We start from the raw sequence: 17,807 nt of genomic DNA, 5'->3' as shown, positions 1-17,807 counted from the left end.
ATTTGAACAGGAAAAGAAAATGGAGCATTAAAAAACAGTTCCTTCCATAACTTTATTCTTCCCGTTTTTTCCTTGCTATCCTTCCTTTTTGCTTCTTCCCCCATCAACCATCGCACTCTCAACTTTTAAAATTAAAGTGAAGATTGTGTTGACCTGCAGTTGGTCTATATATCAAGTTGGTAAAATGAATAAGGAAAAAATGTGGGAAGGACTCCAAGCACCAACGTTTCAGATTTTTTTTTTTTTTTTGCATTTTCTGCAGAAGGATCTTGGGTGAGTGACTGTGGCTGCCTTCCCCTCCTCCAACAGCTAATGTGGGCTGTATTCCTCTCTGCTTTGGGCACAGTGACACAGACATTGACATTTTTTTTCCCCTTTTTTTTTTTTCTCAGGCTTGTACATTTGCATGGATACACACCGAGGGGAGTGACGGCAGACTGAGACAGCTCATGGACACGGCAGGAGTCACAGAAGTGGCGTGCCAAGTCCCTGCCTCTCTCTGTTTCACCTCAGGAATCTGCCTCCAGATGACTCTGGTGACACACTGCTCACTATGGGTGAGCAACGACACACGAGGATTTGAAATTTCTATCAACATATCAGAATGACACCTTCAATAAGCATGCAATTTAACAAAACAACTATGTACGTATGTAATAATGCAGACGAAATTATTGATTATATCTTTACCATCCTATAGTGACATTGAGCCATCTGCGGCCAGTAATATCTGTGGAGCATTTATTTTCCTCAAACATTTAAGAAAAACAAATCTTTTCAAATTGTTGCATCCTAAATATTTACAGCTACTACTTTTCCAACATCGTTTTAACAGTTCAGATTAGGCCTGTCACGATAACAATTTTTGCTGAGCGATTAATAGTCTAAAAAATTATTGCGATAAACGATAATATTGTCTCAAGACCTTTTGACAGTGATTTAATGGAAATGACGTAATAATGCATGCTATTTTCTGCCATAGATAGATACACTTTATTTTCAAAAGAACACATAACACTGGAACTGATAAACTAAATAAACAAAACAACCAAAAACAAAAATAAAATGGATTCTCAGTCTCCATTAATAAAAAATTAACTTGAATAAAAACTAAACATAAAGCCAAAGTGAAAATAAATACGGCATTCAACCAAAAGAGTGCAGATTATGAAGTCTGTATACTATATTGGCCTTCAGTAATCACTAGATTTAAATAGAGAAGATGAGCACATCCCACTACTTAATGCAGTAGTTCATGCCACACGGTTTTTTTTTTGCCCCCATTTTCTTAGATCGTTGGCCGATCTAAGATGGTCGCTGGTGATTTCGTAACCGATCATCCTGCAGTGTGTGGTGAGTTACGGTAGATCGTCGTGGCCGCTCCGATCTAAATCAGGGGTTTTCCCCGACTGGGAGAGTAAAGCTGAATGTGACAGGTAGCCAGTCAGAATGCGTGGATTCTCCTCCTCCTGCTTTCTGAGGGCAAATTACGGAAGGGAATCCCAAACAGCTGACACGGCGTAACCCTTAGTCCAGCGGACATTGGAGATGATATGTGGAAACAACAATAATATTTATTTAACATTTCGTACAAAGAATATAGAAATGACAAGAAGAGGAGTTGGAGCCAAATTGCTACCGCAGTTGATAAACCCGGTAACATTTCAGCTGTTCTTCGTTAACGTGACATAAATAGGTTATAATGATTTTCCTTCAGTCAGGATTTTATGCTGAATCTAGCCACATGCATCACTGTGTGATTCTAGTATAGCATTGATTAATGCCTCGTTTTAAAATTAGTTAACTGGACTTGTAGCCATTATTTTGTGCCCAGGTGGCTGGACACCACACGGCACAATCGAACCCAATCGAACCGTTACCTTGAGTTTCTGTCGGCTAAAGTGTGGTCTCAGGTTTTGGAAATGGGCCGACAACTTGTATAGTGTGCGCTGGACATTAGACTAAGGAAATGAGGAAGGCAGGGTCAGTGCAGAGCACCGGAGTCGAGCCTTTTTTTATTCAGTGTTGGCAACAGAAAGAAAAAACAGCAGGAAGAGACGATAAAGCTGATAATTAAAATGAGGTCGATAGCTTTAATTTATCGTGCGATTAATTGATTTATCGTTTATCGCAACAGGCCTAGTTCAGATATCCTTACCTTGCAAAAGCTAGCATCTAAATCACTAAATGTACTTTGATGCAATTTGATTTTATGACTAAAACCCAGCGCAATTAGTAAATAGCCTGTGCAAAATTTACAGTGTCAACATTAATATTATACATCTGGAATTACTTTTTTTTTCCATATCAGTTTGTTAAGGTTGTTAAATTCAGTGATTGTGCTTTGAGACATTCAGTTTACTCCCTGAATGTTTGTGACGTCTGCCATGAGTTTAGAAATGAACACATCTATGAGCACCATTCATGCTTTATCAGAAATTAAACAAAATCAAGGTTCTCAGTAACCCAAAGAGATATTGTTCTTGCCATTGAAAAGTTTTTTTTTCAATCAAAATTAGTTGTTTATAGACTGTAGCACTGTTACAAGTTTGTTCAATTTTCTTTTTACAAAAAACTTTTCAAGTAGCTAAACTACATTAAAAACTTAGAAAGAAAATTGGGTATTTTATGTTATTTAGCTGAATATTGTCCAATAAATAACTTGAGTTTCAGTTATTCTAATGAGTTCATCAGCCATAACGATCACCACCGACATCATAATAACTCTAAACCATCAATGTTCCAAAATCATGTTCTTTGTAAATTAATAAACAATTATGGAAAATTAAATAACACCTCTGCAAGATTTATTCTGTAAAATTACACATGAAAGAAAACTAGCATGTTTGTACAAATGTAACAGTCAGGAGAGGGATGCTAGAAGTCTTTTTGTGTTACTAGCTGCAATGTATTTCTTGTTTGTTTTTTAAAGGTGAAACAGTTTGATACTTTTGAGATTCAAGGGGCCTCTCCCAATTTGAAAAAGAAAAGAAAGGATAAAAAGAGGAGGAAATTTAATTAGCCAACACGCCAAAAACGATTGGAAGAAACATTTTGGGACTGAAAAACCCAGGGAGGGGAAAAAAAAGAAGAAAGTTAATGAAAGATGCAGCCAAAAGCGCCAAATTAGCCGATAATTTCAACAGTGAAGAGGCCAAGGTCAGTGAAAAAGTGGCAGCAGGTTAGCAAGAACTGCCTACATTGTTCCATCATCTTGGCTTGGCACATGGTTTGTGTTTTTTTTTGTTTGTTTGTTTTAGATGTGCTCAGGGCACACAGAACATTCAATTAAATTAAAATCAATTCATATTTTATTACAAAAAATGTATTTGGAGAAAGTCTGTATTCAAAAGAAAAAAATCTATCCAGTTCTTTTATGAATATATAGATTATTTTTTACCACATCAAGAAGAATACAAAAAAATAAAAATAATGATTCACTCCCTATGTGTTTAGAGCTTTTTTTAAAGTTGATTTTTACATTGCAAGTTCTTTGTGGAAGTGCAACAAAATTCATCATTATTGTTGCTTAGTAGCAGACAAGGTCAGTGTCAGCTGTGGCCATTTCAAGAGGAAGAGATGGATGCAGAGGAACAGGACAGAGAGATGAAAGAGGAAGAGGTGAAGAATCAGGAAAAAAATGTGTCAGGTACAGTGTGCGGGATTAGATTGGAATTATGTCTTTCGTTGGGATTATATTAACCTCTTAAGATGAAAGGATTGTGGTCAAAGGACAGGTTTTAGCTAAATTGCTCTGGTTAAGATGCCATCATTTATTTATTGTCACGTAGATTAAAGTAATGACGGTTTCCTTTTGTTGGAGGATTTGAATATGAAATAGGTCTTGGAGTTTGTTTTAGTTCTCTGATATTTGCTCTGATTTTTATAAATTGCCAGTTTGATTTTTTTTTTTCATTAAAATACACACACAGTTGTATTGATTGTGGAAACAGCAAACAAAAGTGTTCTTATATTACAAATATATATATATATTCTTAAAAATGTAAGCACAAGAAACAGTGAGTTGTGTACATCCACTAAACAGTACTGCATCTGCGGTTTTATTTATTTTACTCAATAGTCCTCACTCTTATCTCCCTAATGCATTTTAAGGTTGTTTTGTTGATGCACTCTGTTTGTAATTATCTGCACAGCTCATAAATTACATCATGTTCTGATCATAAGAGGCATCAAGCTCATGTGGTGCGGTTCTTTTGCTGCATCATAGTTGCCCGCAAAACAGCCATCTTCTGCTGGCAGCCGCACCGGGAATATTGCTCCACTGTATTTTCAAGGTTATCTTTTTCCATCATTGATCACTGACCTGGTTCACTTTGGTTTCCTTCGGGCAAAACAGCCCAATTCCAAACCAGCCCAACATCTGGAGCGCCGACGTTCTCGCGTAGTGGCTAAATAGGTTTTACTTTCAATTTTTCTGTTGCTCATTTCCAGACTTGCGTTGGTCGAAACACAAGCACATCTAGAAAACAGAGAATAAATATTTAGGTTTACATACGTTTACATCTGAGCCTGTCTGCATAACTTAAATTATAATATCATATTATAACATGACTTGCAAAGACATGAACTTTACTCTCGAGGAAGAATGTCTTGGCATCTTTAAACAAAACGAACAGTTCATTCTGTGCAAGGCTAATGGAGCATCTGTTAATGTTAAGTGTATAACAGAGGGAGAATGTTGTGTTGTGTGGAAAAGTTTAGTTGCTACTTCCAAGTAAACAAGCTGCCACTACATCGTAGTGACACATGTTCTTCAGGGACTCAGATGACTGCACAGGAGTCCTTGGGGCCTTAAACACAATATTTATCAGCGGTCTAAAGTTAAAATGTAACAATGTTCTGTGATTGTGCTTTATCCTTTATCAGAATTGCTGTCTTCTTTTGAGATCATTATCTAGGCCGTGTTTTGCTTGGGAAAAAAAAAAACACAGATCAAGGTCATTTGAGGCCGTTTTTAGATGCTCAGTGCAGTCCATCTGGGCAGCCCTTTTGTCACAATTTGTATTCGATTTCATCAGCTTGTTAGCCTTTCAGCGGATATTCATCTAATGTGACTAAACTGACTAATGGAGCCAAGTTCTTTTTCAAGGACGGTGGGAGTGAACAATAGCCCAAACATTCATCAATTTCCTTCTTTCGCCTACCTGTTCTATTGAAAACTGGAAAATGCAGTTGCTATAATGAAACCTAAGTTCACACTACACACTAGTACATCATGGTAAGTGAAAGGCTTTATTTCTTGTCTCACTTTGTTTTTTCACACATTTGTGCTTTTAGTTGCTGCAAAACGTAGGACTCATTTAAAAGAAAGATGGCTGGATGAATTGTATTTAAGTGCTTCTGTCTTTTTTTTTTTCTTTTTGTTACAACTCATGAGTGGCCCCTCTAGCTCAGGCTACCTCCAGAGATTGCATGATGTGATTTTACTTGATAGCCATTTGGCTGGCCATCACGTCCTGTCACTTGTGGGCGGTTGACTGAGGTTATATTCGGGAGCAAGATGGCGGATTTGGATTGAGGCGTAGCTGTAAATCTAGCTGTTGCATTGAAAATAAAGTATCCACTCAAGTACTTTGCCAACAAAGTCCACCGCGTCAACGGCAATAAAATGGACGGCATATTCTGCCATTTAGTAGAAATGCGTTTAAAAAAATCTCAACTACAATAATGTCATAGTGGAAGCCACCTAGAAGTTTTGAGTGGAACTGTGCTCCTGCTAACCTTGTAGTTGCAAAAATGTTGTTTTTTTTAAAGTTATACACAATGCAACCACCAGGCAGAATTTGGATCAGTTGATTAAATCATACATTTCTTTTTTCTTACTTTTGGGTCCAAGTCCTTCATGTTTTCTCAGAAATTTAGTGAACAATTGGTAAACGGATACATAGCCTCACCAATTTTTGACAAATTTACTCAGGATTAGCTAAGCAGGTTGATCCACACAGATTCTGTCCATTAACATAAAGTTAATAGTTTGTATCAAATCCATTTTTGATGTGCTGGTTTACATTAAAGTAAATTAATTAAAATGGCCCAGTCAAAATTCAGACATACATCCATTTTAATCAGTGACATTTGAAGATGTTTGTTCTGAAAACGATAGTTTGCAGCAAACCAAAAGCAGCTCCACCTGAAGGGAACAATGGTTTTTCATAGGACTGAGTCATCGGGCTTCACACGAATTCACGTCACACGTTTTACGTCTTCAAATGAAAAGTGCTTTTAAAGAAACGGACAGCAGAGTTGCTGAAAAAATTTAACAATATGATTACGCACCTTCACAAGCAGCTAAGTACAATGCTGCAGGCAGACTATCAGAAGTTTGCTTGCAGAGCATAATCAAAGTGTATTTCTTGTACATGGCCCCATAGAAGCATGCTAAAAATGGTTTTAAAACCTTATGAGGGGAAGATATAAATAACCCCTCCCTTCTTCAAAGGGAGTGTAATCACAGTTTGACTCTTTAGACTCTCACCTCCGGTGGTCTTAATCAAGAAGACGAAAAACCCTGCGTCTATAGTGATGTATAACAACATTGCATGCAATCAATAGATTGAGATTCTGCAGTTTTGTCCTCCTTATTGTGAACAACAGCAACAATAAAATGTCTTTCTTGACTTTACCCACTCCGATCAATACTGCTTCCTTTCCCCCTGATGTTGCTGCTCCAGTTTTTCTTTTTTTGGGTCTTGTTTTTTAGCAAACAAAATGGATCATTCCCCTAAAGCCTTTCGCTGCTTTCATTGTAACACTCTGTTTGCTCCTTTGTACGGTATCCTGCCAGTCTCATTAAAGTTAAATGTTATTTTTCTGAAAGTTTCATTACCCCTCAAGTCACATTTATCGTTGGTTTGAGCTGTGAACTAAAAAAAGAAAAAAAAAAAGTAGTAGATATCTAGCCACATCCTCTCAGACAATTTATATTCCTAAAATATCTCTAAAATATTTAAGTTCTAAATAAAGAATTTGGAACAAACATTTATTTTGTTTATTTCTGTGTAAAAGGCGTATTTCCCCCCCCCAAAATTTCCTGATATTACAACCTGAAGCTCTAAGACTTACGGTAGACCAGCATAAAGTGCCACGAAGCACTTGGCACTTGTGCTAGTTTCCCAGGTAGCACAGGTAAGATGCTAATGCACTAGACAAAAACTTATCTCCGCTTTTAGAGCATTAGCAGAAGTGTGCCAAGACATGATAACCAATATAAGCAGAGGTTAAGCAGAGAAGCAACCAAAAGGCTCGTTTTAACTCTGGCAGAGCTACAGAGATTCACAGCAGAGTGGGAATACATTGACAGAACAACTATTAGTCACGCCAATACTGTGAAAGTCAAACAATTGAAACTATTGGAAGAGAACTGTCACAGATCCTATTTGCTGTTTCCTACAAGAACTCTTAAATGACTTGGGGCGGGATTGTACTCTGGTCAGAGAACCAAGCATGTTCATGTCTTAGAATAACATGGACAAAAATCCAAATGAAAATGTTAACAGAACAAAATGTGCAAATGGTAGAGTTTGAAACGTTATATAAAAATGACTCTATCTAGACATGCTCTGAAAGACAGTATGTCTGTGAGCAACAAAAGGTGAGTCGACAAAGCGTCCATATAGGTTGGCTGACATTAAATTTCTTATTTATAATTTAAAATATATTGTAAACCATGTTGTTTAGCTGTTAGTTTCACAACTATGCAACACCGTTGGTCTATATGTTTGCGGGTGTAAAATGACGAAAAGGAGGAATGTTCATGGTGCCTGAATATTTTTGCAAGGCCCCATTCTCAGAAGAAGAAAGGTGTTTCAAGCTTTTTTATGCATGTGCGCCGGGATCCATCACATCCTCCTCATTATAATCTAACACCCATCCTGAGTCACCGCCCAGTCGGAGCCGACTCGAATTTGAGGGCCGCACTGTTGTGAACATGAACGACTCAAACATTTCAGAAACTGTCAATGGCTCGCTCCAAGTTCTCCAATTAGCCGCCCCCCCCACGCCTCCCAACCCAACCCATCAGCACTTCGCTCACTCATTCTTGGCATTGTACGTTGCCAAAGTTGATATTTATACCCTGTGCTTACAGTACTAGAGGATTTTTACACACCGACTACAATGAAAACAGCACAAGTTATGTGGCACAGTGTGTGGGAGGACCTGCTGGAGTGGCTGGAAAATGGGACACCGGCATAAGCACCGGAGACATCGGGCCTTTGTTTTTACCTCTAAATATATGAAATTCAGCTTCCTGTGGCTGTATACAGACACCATGAGGGTGAGAGAGGGAGAATGACATAATCAGTCCTTGGAGAGGCATATTTCCTTTTGTTGGTGTCTTAAGCTTTTAATGCCCTCTTGCTGACACTTTATAAACTGCAATTTAAAATGGAGGCTGCCTAGTAAAAAGACTGTAAAAAAAAAAATGAGGCTTTTGCTTTGTCAGTTCTTCATTCGACTATTCATCTTTCATTTTCCTAGCGTACAAGTACCTTACTTTTGTTTACCAAGGACAAGCTTTTTTCCCTTCTTTTATAGAAGAGAAATGGCAATAATCCTTATTAAAATGTTGAAACAAAATATGACTTCAAGCAAAAAAAACGATAGTTCTGGAGAATTCCAAGTCTAGGTCTGGCTTTTGTGGTGACACTTTTAAAGATTTTAAAATTAATGTTCTTTATAAGCTTCTGTGCCGTCCTGTCAATGCAATTTGACGCAACTCATTCACTCATTAATTAAAAAAAAGAGATTATTGAGATAGTACTTAATCATTTTTTGTTGGAAAAGATATAGAATGCTGCTTGTAAGTGTTCACAAATATTCAATTCTATTTGCATTAATGATCAAGTCTACTGATTTGATCCTTAAATAAATAAGTTAATAAATTCCATTATGCATCTTCTACATTTTATATAATGTGTTTATCAATACAACGTTTTAAAACAGAACATTGGTGCACTTAAGTTTTTCTGTTGTAGTTTTCAACCACACTATGATATTCCACTCTCACCTGTATGACATGTGTGCAGTTTTATCCCACATGCATATATGCATGTGCACCTCCACCAAAGGTTTTAGCCTGTCTGTGGAAAAGTCAATGCCATCAGTAGCAATTTACCACTGGAAGATGTGTGTGGGGATTAAAATGACTTTGGAACTAATTTCAGTGCAGTGCATAACTCTCTTGGTTAATGCAATTGAAATGAAAGATTATTCATGTACTCTTTACTGACTGAGTTCTTTCTCACATTGTCCAAAGTACATCTAGTACATCTTGCAAATGAATTTCCATCTGAAAATGTTACTTCTTCTTTTCGGACTTTCAGTAAAAAGGCCACATCTGTTATTTGGAGGTGATTACCCTTTTGCCCAGTCGGGAGCCCTACTTCACAGGAAGTGATCACAAACCTAAGTTGACGACCACGAACAACCACAGTTTGGTGCATGTTCAGATGGTCAGTGAAACTAATTCTGATGTATTTCATCTGACTTCAAGTACATGTACAATTTACGTTCTGGTTCATTTTCGTCATCTTTGAGTGGTCTTAGTCTGGGGTAAACAGAGTGACTAACATCTTAGTCACTGCAATGCTTAATCTTTTTACATGGTGGAGAATAGTGAACTTATACTCATTTGACTAAGGCTAACATTTTTTTTTTAATTTCACCATAATCTGGGTAGAAAAGTAAATAAAAGCATGTAGTTTTAGATGTAGTTAATTTTATAACATATCATGCAAAGAAATTTAGTTAATAAATTCCCTTATGCATCTTCTACATTTTATATAATGTGTTTATCAATACTAGGGATGAGAAATCTGAGGGTAAAAAGGATTTAAATTATAACTACACATTATGTTTTTGCCACCATGTGCTTGGGTTTCCATCCTTCCAGGAAAATATCTCTGGTCAGGGTGTAAAGACGTCTCGGATCAACATGTTAATATTTGATCTCAAAAGCTAGGGTTGAAAGGGGGGGATCTCCTTGGTTTGGTCCTGCTTCTGACAGATGCTCTTAGATCCCCTCAGATTATTATCTGGGCAGGTTAGAGACTGGGTGAACGCCTCAGAGTTTTTTATCCTGTCTTTTGATGTAGCCTTTTGTGAAGTTCCCTGATTCCCTGCTGTTACGGAATGCAGTTGCTATTACGTTGGGGTCTTCAGAAATGCTCGGGCGCGTGCCAAATGTCAACGTCGCTGAGGATATTTGCCTGACCTGCGAAAACTGCATAACAGAAAGATCAACACAGTGAATGACTCGTCTTATTGGTGGTCATAAAGAGCCTTACAAGAGTGACGGGTTTTGAAAAATATTTCAAAAGAAATAAGCTTGAAGATCAGAATTGCTCTATGTAGGTGAGCCTCTGTCCACTTCAGCAGGGTTGCCATGGATGGCTGTCTTGTCTGCAGCCAGGTATTCTGGGAAATAACTGCCTGCGGGCATTAACTGTGTGGCTGCCAGGTGAATCTTGTCTTCTGAGACCTTTGGTCTCAGCACTCTCATTACTGTCATTTTCAGTTGCAGTTGTTTTCAGGCAAAGAGGACTTCAGATCAGCTCAAAAATCAAACTCCAGACAGCAAAACTAAATGTATGGAGCAGTTGTTTGGTGGAGACGGCGCAGAATACATCTTTTATCTTCCCTAAAGGGGTGGTGGGAAGCAAATTAGAGCTTCAGTAAAAGGTAAGATACTTTAAATAAATTTACCACAGCATAAAAACTCAAAGGGTTTATAAACAAAATTACATCTAGGTGTATAGAAAAAGTAGCTCTTAGTTTCTGGAAGGTAATGGATGGATGGATAGGTAATGGACTTGAAGCATGCTATTTATATTCATTTCCATGTCTGAAGTCAAGAAATATATAAAAAATTATGAAAGGAAGAAAGTGAGCACAAGACAGCCGATGAGAATGCTGATGGCATACTGAATTCCAAAGCGGGGCATCATTGCTTAGCACAAAGGCTACCCAGGTAGAAAGCGACGATTTATATTGTGATTTATTCAGTAAGTAGAGAAGAAAGGCTGAAGGAATTTGAAGAGAATTAACTTGGAGACCCAACAAACCGGCATTCTACCAATGTATTTAAAAGTGCTTCATCAAAGTACAAGGAGATCAGGCAAAGACTGCTTGTGTCACGATTTGGAATTCAAACAACATCTAAAACACACACCTGTTGCCACCCATGAGGCAAGATCTGATATATTTCAGGCAAGCATTAAGAACAATGAAAACAGAATACAATAAACTGTATTTGTGAGCCACACAGTAATTGTTGAAAATGCTATTTTTCATCCATAAGACTGCATTTATTCCTGAGTTTAAATCACTGCTAATCTTAAAATATTTTTGATAACTTTTGTCACACTAGTCACACTACAAATCCATCTACACTTAAAACTTCTGCAACAACATCCACTTGAAGCCTACATGTGGCTTTAAAGAAAATTAATGCACTAATTGAAGTTTTTTTTCATTCTTTACACTTGCACAGAGTTAAAAAAAAAGGTGACTGTCAAAATTATATTTATCTGTGGACTTTTGAGAATATTTTGTATTCACAACTAAACTGAAGGTTTGGTTTATAGCTCAATCCTGGGTTGTATGTCTTTTCAAACATCATGCCACATATCCATTCAACATATTCCTACTAGAAAAGTTTTGTTTAATCCAAACCACAACTACAGCAGTCATACTCTGCAGTTCCATATGAAATATTACATAATCTTGTCTTTTGGTGTCAGATGGGTGACTTTTTTTTATATATATATATATATATATATATATATATATATATATCTCCAGGAAGGAATTTAAACATTTGTTATGCTTAGGAACAAAAACATGGATTAGAATTTATTTGTTTCATATTTTCGAAAATTGTGGGTATTTAACTTTAAAATGCAATATTTTCTCTTTAGGTCAGGCACGATAAGTCTGTAATATTTTTCAAAATGTCAACATTTTTATTCTCCCTCCTTTTTTAAGCATCTATATATTTTTTAACTTAGTTGTAGCTAACAAAGTGCAGTGACATTTTCGTCAGTGTCAGGTTCTTTGCATGAGCAGACAATAATTACAAAAGTAGCATATTCATTGTAAGCCTGTTATGTTAATCCAGACAACTAGCTGCTAAGCTAGTACTCCCAAACCTTTCTATTCGGATGAACTCCTTCTTGGCCAACAAACTGACTGTATAAAAGCAGAGCAGAGATATGTAACCGTGGGCAACAGACTCAGACATGGCTTGTTGTCGGATCAAATATTAAGTCCTGCAGACAGCTTGGATCTGGGAGTAAATTAGAAGAATAAAACTGGCATTTTGGGATCCTTAAGGCCCTGTCACAAATGACTCACACTGCTGTGTGTTCTGTCCTAGAAAAAAAAAAAAAACTAAAATCAAATGTTTGAGGAACATTTTGTCCCTGTTTGGGCTTTTAAAACGGATCACGCGGTGAACACCTTGTGATAAATTTACACATCAGAAATATGCTTATTACGGCAGGTTTGATGTTTGATGATTCCTGTGACCCAGATAATTTTCTTCCATCTGCTGGAAATATCAGTGTATGTTTAGCTCTTATGGAATTATAAGAGACATAAAAGGGAAGATTTAGGGATGGATGGTACTTTGCTGTTTGCGGCCAACGGTTTAAAAATAACTTTCCTCTGCCCAAACATATGTTCCTTTAGGCTGAAGGATTTAATGACTCACCCAAGACGACGAGCAACAGATAAGATTTTTACCCTCCCTCTCTCACCAAAGCACAGGATCATTTACTCCACACGGCAGCACGGTGCCGATGATTTTTCAATTTCCATGTTCCTCCTGGGTTTCCTGAAACATATTGAGACTCCTGCCCTGAGTAATGGCTTTTTGTGACTGTCGAGGTAGCTTCTAGTTACAATTTACAGCCGCCGCTATCTTCAGGAAGCACTGTGGAATACACATGTTTCAACAACTATATCAGAGAGGTGACAGGCATGGCTGGAACAAAATGGACACATGTCGCGCTGCGGTGGCTGGAGGCGCTTTCTGAAACGTGCCAAACTCACGTTACACTAAGAAATGCATTAATTCTGATGTCTGAAGAACTCAAACTTTGCCATTCTGGTTAAAAAAATGAGACAACCCGAGCTGTGAAAACGTTGGCTTCGATAGTATTTTACTGTGTAATTTCCTGCACAAATGACCTGCGGGGCTCCAGGTGTCATTAGAAACATACTTTGGCGCTATGTGCTTTATTGCCACGGTTAATTTTATGAGGGCCGTTAAGCTAAGTGGAGCTTTATGCTGCCAGCAGTCATGCTGGTTGAATCAGCGGTTTATTAAGAGCCTAAACAACACCCTCAACCCATATCCCTCCAAACAAAAACATATAGAATATATAGTTGATAAAGTTTGGTTTGCAGCTCTCAATTAGATTTTAGATCAGCACTTAAGCCATGCATGGCAAAATCCTGAGGCTGAAGGTTGGAGATTTTCTGTCTGGGATAATCTAATCAGTGCAAACTATGACTAAAAAGAGATTAAATGAGATGCTATTAAAACCAAATAAATTAAAATGGTGAGCCATGCAAAACACGGGCTGGTGATGAAAGTTGTTTTCAGTGGACACCACACTCACAACTCTCAAGTGGAGCAGACAAAGCATTCTGGTGCAGGTAAGGACATCCGTGTTTGTTCTTTCGTCGTTGTAGATGGCGGTCTTGTCGGCTTCGTTTTCACTGTGGGTGGGCGGACAATAGAAAAACTATTCATAATTTTGGAAAGAAAGAGAGAGAGAGTAGTACAACTCATCTTTGTACTACACACTGTGTGTGGAAAACATAAATACAAGATTTACCTAGTGTCTTCTGTAAAACTTACTGGACTTATTTCTCCCAACTCAAACTCTTCCTTGCTGGAAAGTGTGGGGAAAAAGAGATTTGATATCAGGAGAAAGTAAAATCCAAATTTCATCCCAATATTAAAACTGGTCAAAAACTTGGGTCAATTTTCAGCTTATTTATGATTATCGATGATAAAATTATTTACTTTTGAGCTTTTCAGAGTTAATGATTGCAAGCAAATATAACAATTTGGTAAAAATGTGCAACTGCCATTATTTGCACTTTAAAAAAAGGCAAAGCATACACATATATTCAATTTGTTTTGTTTCTGGAGTTCTTTATCAGCAACAACAACAACAACAACAACAAAAGATGTACTGTTTGTAGCTAGCTTGCTAGTTTTAGATGGCATAAACTGACCTAATGATGTTTGGTTTCTATACTTAAACAAAATAAGAAAGAGCTGAGGGAATGACGAGTTTCCAAGAGGAATATTTCAAATGATACCTGTGATAACTTAAAAGTCAGAGTTAAGAAGCAGGCTTAGACAAAGAGGTAATCTATCTTTGTTTACTACAAACAACTATATTTTGCCACGATTATGAAAAGTCACAATTAACCCAAAGAAGTGTGGCTTAAGCTATTCAAAATCTATGGTTAAAAAAATAAAAATACTTGGTAACATCCACATTGGAGTAGTGATGGGTAATCATTTAAACTTGCTCATGAAAATGGCATTTTGTATCCCTGACAGAAAAACCTCTTTGGAAATGTGTAAGAGTGGACAAAAAAACTTTAAGACAAATCTGACCAATTACCATAGACATAATTGTAAGTATAACCAGTGGACTCTTGCAATATACTTATGCATTCTTGTTTCATTCCAATGAATAAAAAGGCCTAAATGTGTAAATAATCTTTAACCTCGTCACTGGAAGATCAAACTTGCGTTTCTGTGATCACTAAAGTACATATGGTTAACTCCTGTGCGTGCTCCTCTGGATTACTCCATCATACATTTTAAAAAGAACAATTATTAAGAGAAAAAACAAATTTAATCGTCTTAAAAATGCCTTTCAAAATCAAGGGTGAAGTACACCGTCAAACTGGCAGTGCATCATCCTCGCCCCCACAAAACTATTTATGAAGTTGACATGCAACGTTTAACCTCTTCCTCTTGATTTTGGGATTAAACATGTACACCTCCCGCCAGCGGCGCTTCATGCAGGGATTTTGGCTTCCACCTGACCTGAACACTTAAAAAGGCTCAGCATTAACCCGTGCCCTTGGCACAAGATCAATGCGGTTGGGAAGTATAGGCATGAGCGTGCTCCCACTGAGACAAATAGTACTAGTAATGCCTTCCATCACTGAAACTATTAACATCACGGCAAGATTGATCAGTCACCCTTGGCTGTCATCTTCTGCCTTCCATTGCCCACTAACGGCATGGAGCCATTTCTTTGGCGTAGATGTACGCAACACGCTGAATATCTACGCCATATTTATCTCACTAGGCAGCTGACAGCACTTCATACAAGCAGAAAGAGCCGACAAAGCTAAGCAACTGATAAAACGGGCAATGAAAATGCGTCGCAGCCGTCTCTCAAACGTCGTATCTCAATCGTTGACCTTTTTTTTTTTTTTTTTTTTGCAGAGCAGAGGAGATTCCTGCAGCAGTCTGATGGCAAGGATTCAACTGCGGGTTCACAGTTTTGTGCTCAGCAGCTATCTCCTCCCCAGCGGTGCCATTAATAATGGGAGGCAATCTGCCTCACCGAGACGTGGGGGAATGTAGTCATCTGTAGCACAGTGGTGTGACCAGCTAAATGTTGCTAATTGATATGGACAGCAGGAGCCTCTCTGTGTGTGGGATTAGAAGGTGGTGGGGCGGAGAGAGCCTGACTTGTTTTCAGGCTGTGATGAGGCTTTTGAGCACAGACCAAAAGAAAAAAAAAAAAGGGAGAGGATACAATTAATTCCTTGTTCTCCTTTCCTTTCACTCGTACGGATCATTTTCTCCTTGTACAGTAAATGTGTGGGGAGCTAAGAGACACATTTGTATTCAGCCAAGCCTATCTATTTTTACCCCCCTGTCCAATGATTGATGTATCCTTTCAGCATGTACAGCCCTGCTATCCACAGGGATGAATAAACCACAGATGAGCAAGAGTCTGTAGGGAGTACACACACATTTACAGTGGAAATGCACACAAGATGTCTGTGGAAGTACAAATAGGGGACGCATCACAAAACACACTGTCATTAAACCTCTGAGACTGTAGCTGTACCTCAAAGTCCTTTGCATCATTCACACTGTTGCATCCGTAATGGATGCGGATAATGTCGGCGGACGCATGTTTGTGTTTTGCAAAGGGACTTCTCATCACAGGACCTGACATGAGGTAACTCTGTCAAGTTGAACAACATGGATGCTGATGGATACGGAAAGGGCAACCCTGACCACCCGATACGTCCATCCTTTGAAGGAGGGGGCATGGCGACTACTTGTCGGACTCGACTAGCTAATAGGGCCGGGTCAAGAGCGCTAGAGTGGCCATTTGTGATCTCTAAAACAGGATGTGAGTGATGTCGTTTAGGTGCCACCTACATCCCTCCTCTTTTGCTGGGTCAAAACACAAAGTAGAGAGAGGACGGCAAAAGATACATGGCCAAGCACTGGATGCTGTGCGTATGGAGTGACATGGAGGTCTCGATCTGTTTTGGTCTCAATGACAGGCCTAATTGTGATCCCTTTTATTCACCGGCAGACAATTTACAGGATGCTCACCTTGGAGGTCTATTTATATAGGAATGAGTACTAGAGAGTAGGACACTTGCTCTAGGGCCAATGCTGCATGACTGAATTGGCTTTCCAGTTGACATTCCAGAGAGTAAACAGTGCCATCTTGTGTCCAAAAATAAGCAAAACACCTTGAAGAGCCACAAGGTAAAGTTGTTTGTATGCACACTTGCTTAAGAGTGTAAATTGTGAAACTCTCTGAATCTATGAGTGCTTCGTTGATGCATCTGATTCAGTCTGGAAATCCGTCACCACCTTGTGGCATTAACGCACAGAGCAGGCTTTTTATGCAAGAGGTAGTGGAGGTAGTTCAAGCTGGGTTAAAAGCCAAATTATGGAGTGGGGGCCCTTCTGGTGACTCAGCAAAGCACGCTCATAAATTTCCCGAGCGCAAATCAGATCCATCGACCTCTGTCCTCATGCCGTCTTCCTCTTCCACAAGCTCATCAGAACATCGGACTCGGTGTCTCGTTTATCTTTACCACTTTTGGTTTTTTGACAGCTGGTATCAGTTATCAGTTTTCAGCGAGGTCGTGCAGGTTTTATTTATTTATTTATTTCCCTCCCCACTTGGGGAACAAGTTTCTTACTTGAGGAAAAGCGTGTCTTTGACGCAGACCTCTAGAGTGACATCAAGCAAAAGCTGTCTGATATTTTGAAAGAAACGCAATTACTTGAGGCCAGACGAGGATAATTGCCAGGTTTTGTTTGAAGAAAGCTATGTTTGTGTTGTTTGAAGTGTGAGATATCTTGTATCATTTGCGTTTGTGGCTTCAGCCCCAGAAACAAAGACCACACCTCTTATTAAATTTCCCATGTCTTGCTCCTCTTTCTGGCAGGGGCTGCTGTGTTTTATGCTGATGCTGATGTCTAATGACATGGTTGAGCTTGCACTTTGCGTGATAGCCTGCAGCTATTTCAATGTGGCTTAAATTTTGAGGCCTCTCTCATTTGTCATATCAACCTTGTTTGCCTCATCTCCATGTAGGGAAGAGCACTAAATCTACAAGCCTGACAGAGGTACAGGGTCCTCCAGATTTACTGGCACCTCTGCTAAATATATGTAAAAAGCCTTCAAATAAATGCAGGTTTTGGCCCTGGTAGGTGAATAACATCCTGTTTACAGTTTTATTGTAGACCAATAGTGTATATA

General features: G+C 38.5%; 1 long non-coding RNA gene across 2 annotated transcripts in view; it reads right to left on the bottom strand.

Moving 5' to 3' along the window:
- Positions 1–4,218: 4,218 nt before the first annotated feature.
- Positions 4,219–17,807, bottom strand: part of LOC107836783 (uncharacterized) — a 107,791-nt gene continuing 94,202 nt past the window's right edge. Inside the window, exon 4 of one of the 2 annotated variants that reach the window (XR_001662739.1) lies at positions 4,219–4,480. This is a non-coding gene — a long non-coding RNA (uncharacterized LOC107836783). Of the gene's footprint in view, positions 4,481–9,730; positions 10,235–17,807 lie in introns of those variants that run through there. The other variant, XR_001662740.1, reaches the window with a different exon arrangement.

This window comes from Poecilia formosa, unplaced genomic scaffold (genome assembly GCF_000485575.1).
Source record: "Poecilia formosa unplaced genomic scaffold, Poecilia_formosa-5.1.2 Scaffold83, whole genome shotgun sequence".
Classification (NCBI taxonomy): Eukaryota; Metazoa; Chordata; class Actinopteri; order Cyprinodontiformes; family Poeciliidae; genus Poecilia; species Poecilia formosa.
This window is presented reverse-complemented; position numbering and strand designations above follow the sequence as displayed.